Here is a 12,790-nt window from a genome sequence, read left to right as displayed (position 1 = left end):
TTATAATATTATTTCACTTGCAGAATATACTCCTACATAGTGGAGAAGTGTCAGAGGTTATTTTGGTTCCATATGTATAGTTCATATTTGTTAAAAATGGGAAGACAACTTGGCAGGACCTCATGTAAGACAAGAAACGTTTTGAAGACGCATGCATATTTGTAGAGCGTTCAAGCTATTTTAAAAAGCCTGAGGCTATGTTGTTATTATTAGAACAACAAAAAGAGAAAAAAGGTGCTGCAGGCTTTGGAAGACTAGTTACCTCACAGCCTTTTATTATAAAAGTCTGCAAAAAAAATATAAAAACCCATAAAGCCTTGAGAGCTACAATAACTTGACCTTTGTCTCCGAAAGTTCCAGAAGGATGATATTACAGGAAGTCCAGAAAAAAACCCGTATCATTTAGCCAACACATACTAATGTTAGTTCATTTCTGACATGAAAGTTTGTATTCCTACCCTGTTCTTTTTTATAGACTTTCAAGGGGGGGGGGGAGTGAAACATGGTTAAATGGAGAGAATAGTTAAAAAGGGACACAATGAATATCTGTTATCAAACGAGCAGATAAACACAACAGTGATTTTTCAGTGGACTCCATTACACACACCAATTCTCAGTTGTAGCAAGAAAAAAAAAAGGACAGACAATTATGCAGTGGTAAAGACCTAGATACATACTGTTTTTAAGGAAATAATAATTTTGATGTATGCAGCCTCCACATGCAGATTTACGGTAAGTAGGAGGATAAAAAGAAGAAGAAGAAGAAGAAGAAGAAGAAGAAGAAGAAGAAGAAGAAGAAGAAGAAGAAGAAGAAGAAGAAGAAGAAGAAGAAGAAGAAGAAGAAGAAGAGTTTGGATTTGATATCCCGCTTCATCACTACCCGAAGGAGTCTCAAAGCGGCTAACAATCTCCTTTCCCCTCCTCCCTCACAACAGACACCCTGTGAGGTGGGTGGGGCTGAGAGACTTCAGAGAAGTGTGACTAGCCCAAGGTCACCCAGCAGCTGCATGTGGAGGAGTGGAGACACGAACCCGGTTCCCCAGATTACGAGTCTACCGCTCTTAACCACTACACCACACTGGCTCTCAATCCTATACATGTCTACTCACTCAGGTTAAATTATATGCTGCTACTTGGGAGTACCTAGCACTGCCTGGGAATTCGTAGTACCCCAAAATTGTGATTTTTAAGGGGCTAGTGTAATTGTGAGTTTGGACCCCACCCCCCAAAATGGTGAAGTTATGGCAAAGTCATGTTTTGGTCCATCATTTTGATTTAATATGTTACCTGGCACCAAACATGGATGGTGATTACTACCCACACCTTTCATGCAAAATTTGGCAACAATATATAGAGAAGCAGCCAAACTCATGGCAAAAAAATCAGACAAAGTCATGTCTTAATTATATTTCAGTCCTCCATCTTGATTCAAAATGGTATCCAGTTTACAAATGTTGATTACTTCTGTCCCCATCTCAGGAAACCTTGTGCTGAGTTTGGCGATGATAAACATCCAAACTAACAGAGAACTTTTGGACAGACAGACAAACCATTTCCAAAAATATATAGTAGATGCTTAATGTGTAGTAATCAGTTTTGTTCCCAGGTCTCTTAAAATTGCAGGGCTGGAGAGATTGTTATGACCAGTGTGAACTTTTAGTTTATTAGGTTTTTAAAAAACAACTTCAATTTCTGTGGCTTTCTTGCAAGACCATGAATGTAATTAGAATATGTAACTTGAAGTTTCATTTATGTGATCTGTGTCATTGTGAACTATGTCTCTAAGAAATAGCTGATCTTTTAATTGACTATCCTGTTCTACGGATGAAGGGCTGCCAGGAATAATCTTATCAAGTCTATTGATACCACCTAAAATCTCTATCACTAGTTTTGCCAGTGAATGCTTCTGTAAAGAAGGAATTGTTCTGCATCAAACAACTTGAGGGACACTAGGCCATCAAAAGACATTGCCTTTTCCAATGCAATTCAAGTTGTTGTTTTTGTCTTCTCAAAGACCTCAAATTTTCTTCATTTTTTGCAAATTGAAAACATTTTACATTTTTAAGAAAATGAAATTATTGATTGCTTCCATAGGTCCCCAGTTGTGATCTCAAACTGTCTTTGTACCCCAAGACACCTCCCCCAAATCTGTCCTTTAATTTTTCTAAATTCATATTATTATTATCTTACGTGAATTTTATAATGAATGATTAAAAATGATTTAAAATAGTGTAGAATAGATGGTGGGAGAGAGTTTCAGAAGGCAGCTTTGAATTCTCAACATACCATTTTTTACAGTTTGGCCTCACTCATTTTTAACCCATGTCCCCTGGAGGGTTGACTATGTTTCAATGCAACCCTCAAAACCCCCTGAAGGTTAGCTATTCCTTACATGTCCCAGGACCAGATATTTCATAGGTCACCTCCTCCCATATGAGTCCTCTGGTATGCTTGGGTAAATTTATGAGACCCTTCTCCAGGGACCTCAACCTTTGAAAGCAAAGCTGAAAGCTACGAGAGGCAGGACCTCCTCAGTTGTGACATCCACTCTGGGGAACTTCTTCCATCAGGAGGAATGTCAGGGACATTCACTAATGGCTTTTAAGTGTTTCGAAGAGGGCCTTTATTTATAGCTATTTCAAAATCCCTTGCAATATAATACTGCAGCAGCAATTGTTTTATTATTGTGTTTATAATGTTATGGTTTCTAATGATAGCTGCCTTTGAGGGCCTGATACATGCCAGACGTTAGGGTCCAGTACAAATGAAGTTTAAAACCTAAATTTATGTATGTTTTCCTTATTTTACTCTAATAATAGTTTGTTTCATTGAAAAGCACGTTCCTAGATATTACCTGGTAATTGTGACCCACTGTCTCATTTATGGAATTGTCCTATGGAATTATTTGCATTTTAGGGAAGATGATGTTGCTGCAATGATATGTTGGTCTGTTATAGTCCTTTGCTTCTGGGCAAGTTTCGTGTGCAATATATTTCTCTTTAATAATTGTAATAGTAATAATAAAGTTGTCATACTCAACGTGTAATGGACCACTTCACATCGTTGGAACTGTTCTTTTATTACAACTGTTTGTAACTTTATGAGGCTTTAATAAATGTGATCCATTGCAATAATAAAGCTTTTGAACAGCTGCTACAACTCGCTGTTTCCTAACCCCAACCTTGAAAGATACTGTGACATTGATAATTAAGACTCTTCAACAATAGAATTTCAGGCAATCAAATGCATTGCTACGGGTAGGATACCGTACAGCTAAGATAAACAATCAGAATCAATTTTATATAAATCTATAAGTATTTGCTAGGATTTATGGCCCCACCAAAAACAAATATGAAGTCCATTTGGTATGCAACATATTATAAACATAATGCTCCTAATGAATAGGTTGCCCTGTTTTTTTACATGATGCCATAGTGCAGGCTTCCTCAACCTCAGCCCTCCAGATGTTTTCAGACTACAATTCCCACCCTCCCTGACCACTGATCCTGCTAGCTAGGGATCATGGGAGATGTAGGCCAAAAACATCTGGAGGACCAAGGTTGAGGAAGCCTGCCATGCTGATAAATGTATCCTTTGACCTGATTCAGTGATATAACATGCGTAGGAGCTCTTAAGGTTCCTGCTTGCAGTGATTTCCCATTCATTTCAGTGGAGCAAATGGATCTTTTATTCTATTGAAATGAGCAAGACAACCATATATATTGGAATACGGTTAAATGGTATGCATACAGACACCCCACAAGCAAATCAGGATGAATGCAGAACAAATGATTGTTGTCGTATAATGGCGCTGTAAGCAAAGCAGAACAAATAATGCAGACGGGATATAATCTCGCCTCTGCACTTTGGGCTGGCAAATCAAGATGGATGGTCATTACCGTGTTTCTCATATTATAAGACACGTCTTATATTTATTTTTTCCTCAAAAAAACACACTGGCTTATTTTCAAGGGATGTCTTATTTTTTTCCTCCTCCTCCTGCTGCGGCCAGCATTGCTGCTGCGCCTATCACTATGTCTTATTTTTTGGGTATGGCTTATATTCCTTGAATGCTTAAAAATCCTGCTATGGCTTATTTTATGGGTATGTCTTAAATATGAGAAACAGGGTAGCTATGTCCCCTGGGGGATCCCTCAATCCATTCAATACCAGCTTGCTCATTCGCCTTCATGCAAATACTCCTTCTAACCTATGGCTACTAGACTAGTGCTTAAATATAAGGTTGCTTCAACACCATGTCCTGAGTGAGAATTTCTTTCCTGCCTTTGCTATATTTCACTTCCTCTATAGAAATCACCGTTTGCATTCCTAGTCCCAAAATGGCTGTATATGGATGTGGAAGAACCCCACACACACACACCAATTAGACAACAGGCTCGGTGACCAGATGTACTGTTTCTAAACCACCATCCCAGCCCTGTTGTGGCACAAATACAGACACTTGCACTTTTACAGGACTGCAGCAAGCCTCAAAAAAGAAGGAGGACCTCTTTGTTACAGTTCTTAGTGGATGGCTAGCCGCACTGCTGTTGAGAGCTATGAGATCTCTCGGAATGAATGGCTCAGTAAGAGGCGATGATTGAGTTCAACTATCCTGACTAGCCTTGTTTGTGGATTATAATAATGTAATGCAGCTCAGTTCATATTTACTTACAAGTAAGGATCACTGAGTTCAGTGGTGTTCATTTCTAAGTAAGCCCACACAGATTTGCAGTTTGAGAATTAATTACATTGCAGTAGTAGTTTGCATATGTGCGTGCTGAAATCGGCATTGCAGGGTTGCACAAAGGAACATTCGCATAGTTTCTAAACTCTAAGGGATGTGAAACAAAGGTTCATTTGCTTCATAAAACTGGTGTATATATAGAAAATATATGCTTATTTACTATTATACCAGTTATGGTGCCGTATACATAACACCGTTTACCATCTGCTACTAGGAATATGGCACATTTTATCTGTGTCTGAAGGAAAACACAGATTTTTCCTTGTAGAATATGCTTTTTATGTCTTTGAGGTTTGGGTAAGGAAAAGTAGGCTACTTATTAAACATTGTTTGTTAAACATAACAGTAGGTATGTTTCCAGACTCAGCAAGAGGGACGGGGAAAAGGACTCCAATCGCATCGGAATTGTTGATGATATCTTAGACTCTTCTTTCCAAATAGCTCTTCATTTCCTGCTGGTCTGCTACATATCTATTCATTATGACTCATTTTCCAAACACTCTAGCTTTAAAATAGAAACTGAATTCTTATTTTTCTATGGAGAAAAATAGAGCATGATGATTACCCAGAAGGACCATTAGAAACAGGAAGATGTAGCATATGACTGACACTGGGATATGCTTGCATAGAAAACAGCCTCCCAGCCAAAACTAACAAACAAATATTAGTGTTTTGAATAAGTGACTTAATCATTTGTATTTGATGAGGACCAGTAGGGCAGCCATTGCTACTCTTTCTCTTCAGTTACAGTTTTTTTTAAAAAAATATTGTATATTTATGTAATTTAAATGTTGCCATTTGAGTATCAAGAGCAGCTGTGGAGCCAGGGACACATCTGTCGGGCTTTTGCACCGATAACCATCTGGTGCTTGGTTCTGCTTGATTGAATTCCAGCTGGAGATTTAAAATTCATATCCACCCATGACAACTGAAATAGAGGGGGTACATATTATTCCACTGGAATCACCCCCACTGGGTTCCCCCCTCTTCATTGAGAGGCATTTTAATGCGAACAGAAAGCGCATCTCTGCTTGGATGAATATTTTCACTTATAGTTGATAAACCAACAGGAATAAAAAGCGCAGTAATAAAAAATGCTGATGGGGGGAAATGACATCCATTTTGGTGACTTCTGTGTATTGGGAATGAATCTGAGATTAAGCATCAGCCAAAATGTATTTTAAACTCAATGGCAATAAATCACAGTGAAACGAAAGCACCACAAAACGGTAAAAACGATGACATGTACCAAAGCTATCCGTTTTCATAAAGGCTAATGGCATCTAAAGCTCAATTATATCCCAATAGTGAGATATAAGCCTGATTTGCACCCAAATGCTACACATATATCTAGCTCTGAAGGCACCCTGAGTGGTGTACACCAACATGGGCATAGCAGCATCTTGTATGAGCTCATTGTATAGTAGCATCTTGTATGAGCTCATTATTACTGAAAGGGAGCTGATCATGCTACTGTATCAGATATCATTGTACAACACTAGAAACTTACCTAAAACTTGGTGGGTTTGTTCAAGCCATGATGTGAAAATTATTTGCCTGTGGAAAAAGGATGCAGTGCATGATGTATGTTGGCTCTCTTTTTTTCATCGAAGGACACTCCCATGGATCCAACCACAGGAGCCAACTCCAGGGGGCCGTGAATGCTTGGGCACCCACAATGATATAATTGTGGGGGCTGGGCACCCACAAAGTCAATGAAAAAACCCGGCAGGCGGCAGTGGTTCTGCCTCCAAGAAACAAGCAGTTCAGCTCCACCTTCCACAGCCAGTCAGCGAGGCACCCTTTTCAGAGTCTCTCTGCCTCAGAGTCCAAGCCCCTCCTCATGGAGAAGGGTGCCTCGCTGACTGTGGAAAGGAGAAGGAAGAGGGGTCGCTGCTGGCCGCTGCAATGCGGATGTGTGACATCACACACCTGCATGTCTGCGTTCTGGCGGTGGGCGCTCACAGTCCTGAGGACAAAATTACTCCACTGGATCCAACCCATAGTATTTTGACCTAAAGGACAACACATAATTCTTTGGTCTTTTTTGAAGCAGGAGAGAGTAGATTAGGCATAGGCAAACTCGGCCCTCCAGATTTTTTGGGACTACAACTTCCATCATCCCTGACCACTGGTCCTGTTAGCTAGGGGTGATGGAAGTTGTAGTCCCAAAACATCTGGAGGGCCAAGTTTGCCTATGCCTGGAGTAGATGACCTAGGAGCAGTTATCTAGGAATGTTTGGGAGCTGGTACTCAGTAAAGGATAATCACAGGATCCTAGGTGAGGAGTGTGTGTGTGTGTGTGTGTGTGTGTGTGTGTGTGTGTGTGTGTATCCGGCTTCAGATGCCTGGTTTGCTCCAATATAGGGATATATCTATCTATCTCCATATATTGGAGCAAACCAGGCACCTGAATATTAGGAATAGGAGGAATATTAGGAATAGGAGGACTAAGGTTGCAACCCTATGCACACTTTCTTGGGAATAAGCCCATTGAACTCAGTGGAAATGACTCCTGAAATACAGCAGTCAGCAGGGCAAGGCAGGGCAGAGGTGCTTACCTGGCCTCCCACCACCAGTGTCACTTGGGCTTACTGGGAGGGCAAGGTCAGCAGCAAGGCTAGTGCAATGCAGAAACTTTGGTGGGAGTGCTGGATTGGCTCCACTGTTGCATTTCTACTGGTCCAACCAAACCCTCTCCCTCTCGATAAGTCACAGGGGTGCCGGTGAGGGGAGGTCACGTAAGTGGTGCTGCCCTATCCTGCTGACCGCTCCTGCTCCTGAATGGATATCCTTAGAACTGTTGACATGAACTAGCCCTATTCAGGTGGTCAATTTCCCCACACAATTAGAATTGTGTAGGGAGAGCTGAGATTTGCTGGTTAGCCACATATCCCCCTGTGGCATCCTATGACACTTCGTACACTGGAGGGCTGATTTCCCACAATGGGGTGAAAATTCACTATAATGACAGTGGAGGATGTGACCATTTCTCAGCATTACTTGTAGATGAAATAGAAATGGGCCGAGTTTGTACCAACATTAGAATATGTGCTGTTTGCTGCAGCTAGTGCAGAATGCAATGGCTAGACTGATGGGGACAGACAGTTGACCGCATGTCACACTTCTGCTAAAACACCTGCGCTGGCTGCCCATATGGTACCAGGCCAGATTCAGTGTTCTTGCATTAATATGCCAAGTTCTGCACAACTTGGGTCGCCAAGGACCACCTGAGCCCTGAAATCCCAGCTCAATCATTGCGATCATCCAGAGGAATGTTGTTGGTTGTCCCCCATGTCTCAGAAGCCTGAGATTTGGCAAGTGTCTTTGCTTCTAATTTTCAGACATCTCTCAAAGTCTTTGGCAAATGGTGTGATGTGGCTGTGCCACTCAGTTGACCTCTGCGTAGCTGAGTCATGACAGCACACCGGGATGGAGAGGGGGATGAGCACAGCGACTGTGAGACACATTTGCATCATATAGACCTTGCCACCTCTGCACCCCTCCATCCCAATATTTTGCAGTGACTCAGCCTGATAGAGGTCAGATTAGTGGCACAGCCTGATCACACTGTTCAGTGCTGCTTAAAGTCCCTTTTATCCCAACAGACCTTATTCGGTGGTTTGCATTTTTATGATTCTTTTGCATTGTTTTACTGTACCTGTATATATTGCTGTATGCTGCCATGAAATTTTGTAGGCACGGGCAGTTTATACATATATTTAGAAACAAATAAATAAGCCACGATGTATTTAATGTATTTATTTACAAAATGCACCAATGCCAATATTTTAAGAATATCCAAGTGGTGTCCTACAGGAGTTTTATCAAATCAAAGCATATAAAATAGTAAGAGCCTATGAAAAACAATATAAAATATTAGCTTGCTGTTTCATAAAACTGGCAGGAGGCGTACTTGAGATCACACGGCTCTGAAGGCTTGTATAAATAAAAATGCCTTCAATTGAAGTTGAAACCAAGTAAGTATATAACTAAGAATATTAAATTTATTCATGTTGTAGCAAAATATAACATTTTGCTCAGCTCTATATAAAATGAAATGGATTTCTATACAGTATATGCATGCGCACTCACACACCAGGATACTATAGCATTAAAAGTACTACAGTAATTTAAAGTACAAGGATCTTTATAAAACTTACAATAATTTACAATAACGTGATACAATATTTTATAATTTAATGAAATAATTTACATAAAATTGATTTGTTACTCTCTCTCTCTCTCTCTCTCTCTCTCTCTCTCTCTGTGTGTGTGTGTGTGTGTGTGTGTGTAACAAACTCATGGAAAGTTAGATGGCTGCTCATGCTTCTGCTTTCCTAAATGTTATTAAACTGATTGTGTACAAAATTGTGCATCTTTTGATTCCAAAGCAACAGTGCTTCTGTTTCGAAGCAATGTTTGTACTTTATAACATTGTTTTTCCATTCAGCTTGACCCAGTGTCGGTTTGGAATGAACAGTTTGTCGAAATGTCTCCATTACTGCAATATTACATTGGTGGATTGAGCTCCTACTGCAATTGTTAGGTGAACTTTTAATTCCTTGGTGGTCCTGATATATCTGCCCATTAATTATGATTAGGCTAGGCCTGTAGTACATTTTCAACCTTACAGTGGTTATTGATTTGTTCTTTTGGAAAAATCAAGGTTTAAAGCTACCTGTATAAGTGTTTTTTTTGTTAAAGTTGTACAGTTGCTGAGTATTCCATATTGCAATTCCCCAGAACATTTCCACCCCCCAATTGTGTAGAAACAGTAATTCAAATATGTATAGTGGCACAGCCCTTGGCACCTCCACTCTGCATCTGGTTAATTACACATATCTGAAGATTCTGAAAGTTGAAAATGGCCCAAAATGTGCAAGCTCTTGCAACAAGAGAACTCTTTCAATGCACCAACATAGCCATTTTCTGGAGCCGCAAAACCATTTCCCCAAATATAATAGGAGAGAAGTTCAATGCATGACCAAAGTAACAAAAAATGAACATCAACATATAAAAACACTGTATCCTTAGAAAACCCCATGTAACTGTTACAGATCTTATGGAAAGTACCAGACATTTCAACTGATATTCAGTAATGCAATGCTTTATCTTCATGGTAATTAAAAAGAAGGCTCAAAAATCATTGTCATCCTAAGCATTCCATCTCCCTATCATGGAAATTGGGAAAGAAGGCCACCCTTTAGATTTCAGTAGTATTTTGTATTATATGAGATTAGACAAGGTTTGAATGTAATTCACTATTTGTTAAAGAGCCACAGGTTCGTGGCAGGACACAGTCTTCTTACTTGGCTTCAGGCACTTGCCTGGAGAGAACAAGAAGCCATGGTGAGAATTAGCCTGGATATACAGGTTTGAGTGATGACCTAAAACTCAACCATTTGCCCATGTGGCCCTTTGCCAGTCTTGGGGCAGCAGCAAATGCCTGATATTGTCATCCCTTAAAGCTGGCTCTGTCTAATATATCTGTGGCAGAATGTTAAGGCCAAAGAGACTGGATTACAGTGAGAAATAGATGTAGCCTTTAAAGTTTTTGTGCGCTTTGACAAATGGGTGAGACAGCCCATCTGATGTCATAATGACACCAGGCGACTGACAGGTTGGTTGTTGTGCCCACCTGTTAAAGTTAGCCCGGCGGGTGGAAACAGGTAATAAACAGATCTGCTGGGCCAAAATGTTTCCCCGCCCCTTTTTAAACTGGGAAAGGGGGAAACTGAGCATTTCTGGGGTTCTTTAGAGTGGATTTATTGAGACAGGAGTTGCATTTCTGATTTTCAAAACTGGCAGATGAATTTGGACTAAGGCTGAACGGTACACTCTGGCTATGAGAGACAGGGAAGATGGAAAGAGAAGGGGAACTGACAGCCTGCAATGCAGAGCAGCCTTACAGCAACATCACATCATCATGGCATCTGGACAACAGTTTGGCACAGTGCATGACTCCGATTTAAAGTATCGCTACATTGCATTGAAAGGGCTAAAGGATTATATAAATTTCTAGCATAAATTAAAAATAATTTTGACGAAGGAAAAGAAATCATTTTTCTAAATATGCTCACCTTGTTTCAAGCTCTCATCCCAGACCGTAAGACCTGTGGCTTGCACTTGACAACATGTTGGATGTCTGTCATTAATATTGTCCTTCCTGTCTGAGATAAAAGCCCTTTGTTTTGGGGGCTCCAGGTCCCAGGAAGGTCCAAAGCATGGTGAGCAGCTTTAGATATCTTTTGAGATATTTCTTTGTTGGTTCACCAAAAATAGGCATTGTGGATGGTGCATGTAAGTGATAGTAACAAGCAATCCCTATAGCTTGTTTTCCTTTCCAGCCTGATCTATATTTATTGAACTACATTGATCTCGTTCATACATTTCACTAGCCTTTTAAGTCTGTGAAAGAAATGAGGCAGAAAATCCTGTTAAATAGATGATACTTAATGGGGTGATCATCAAAGCACCTCAGAATTTAGCAGCTTTCTTTTCTGCACAGGTGTTCATTGCTGTTTCATCCAGCTGAAGTAAGATTTGAACGAGACTTGATGATTCAATTTGTATGAATTCATTTGACCGCTGTTTTCCTCCCCCATGTAGAAACGAGCCTGCTCTTAAAACCGGAATGCTGAAAAGAATGAGCAACAGTTACCTCATCAGCTATTGTCCAGACTGTGTGTTGTCACTGTTAAATAGTGGGTAGACAAATCAGACGACACAGCAATTCCTCCAAGCAGCTCTTTATTCGTAAGCAGGAACATAACTAACTGAACTGCTCAGCCGGCCCGCTTTTACAGTGGAACCTCGGTTTATGAACACCTCGGTTTATGAATTTTCGGTTTATGAACGCCGCGGACCCATCTGGAACGGATTAATTCACTTTCCATTACTTTTAATGGGAAAGTTCGCTTCAGTTTATGAACGCTTCAGTTTATGAACAGACTTCCGGAACCAATTACACCCATGTTTCAGTTTATGAACGCTTCAGTTTAAGTACTTCGCGGACCCGTCTGGAACGGATTAATCCACTTTCCATTACTTTCAATGGAAAAGTTCGCTTCAGTTTATGAACGGTTACTCCGCAGACCGTCTGGAACGGATTAATCCACTTTCCATTACTTTCAATGGGAAAGTTCGCTTCAGTTTATGAACGCTTCAGTTTATGAACAGACTTCCGGAACCAATTGTGTTCATAAACCGAGGTACCACTGTATAGGCAGCCAGCTGACAACATTGTAACAACAACAGCCCAGGGTTCCCTGCCTAAATTAACTGACGTGGACCTGAGTGAAAACTATATACACTATACCCCTGCTGGCCAGGGTGAGAACTTCAATACATAACACCCACAATCCTAATTGATTTCCAGAAGGTCTCAAGGCAGCACTTTCATGCCACAACAAAAATAATCACACATGCACTGTAAACTCATGTGTTTAAAGCAGAATAACTTATACAGAGCATTTGCAAATCTATAACTAGTCCATTCCTCTCCATGAGCAGCAATCACACTTTCTGCCTGTGCAAGATCTTTGTTGAAGCATGGCTCTATGGACTAGATTTTCTCAAAATACTGTGTTCTTTCTAGAGATGACTGGCATACGTCTGTATTAATGGAAACTTCAGACCCCCTCCTAGATCAGGCCAAAGCCAAACAGGTGCTTACGGAAAGCCCACAAGCAGGACATGAGGCCAATAACCCTTTCCTGCTGTTCCCTAGCAAATGGCACTCAGAGGTATGCAATCTCTGATCCTATAGGTAGTATGTAGCCATCACGACTAGTGGCCATTGGCAGCCTTGTCCTCCATGAATTTCTCCCATCGTCCTTTAAACCCATCTATAATAATAATAATAATAATAATAATAATAATAATAATAATATTTATACCCCGCCCATCTGGCCGGGTCCCCCCCCCGCCACTCTGGGTGGCTTCCAACAAACATTAAAATACATTGAAATATCACAGATTAAAAACTTCCCTAAACAGGGCTGCCTTTAGGTATTTTCTAAATGTCAGGTAGTTGTTTAT

The sequence above is a fragment of the Zootoca vivipara genome, chromosome Z1 (assembly GCF_965207765.1).
Source record: "Zootoca vivipara chromosome Z1, rZooViv2.hap1.1, whole genome shotgun sequence".
Lineage (NCBI taxonomy): Eukaryota > Metazoa > Chordata > Lepidosauria > Squamata > Lacertidae > Zootoca > Zootoca vivipara.
Note: the sequence above shows the minus strand (reverse complement) of the source record.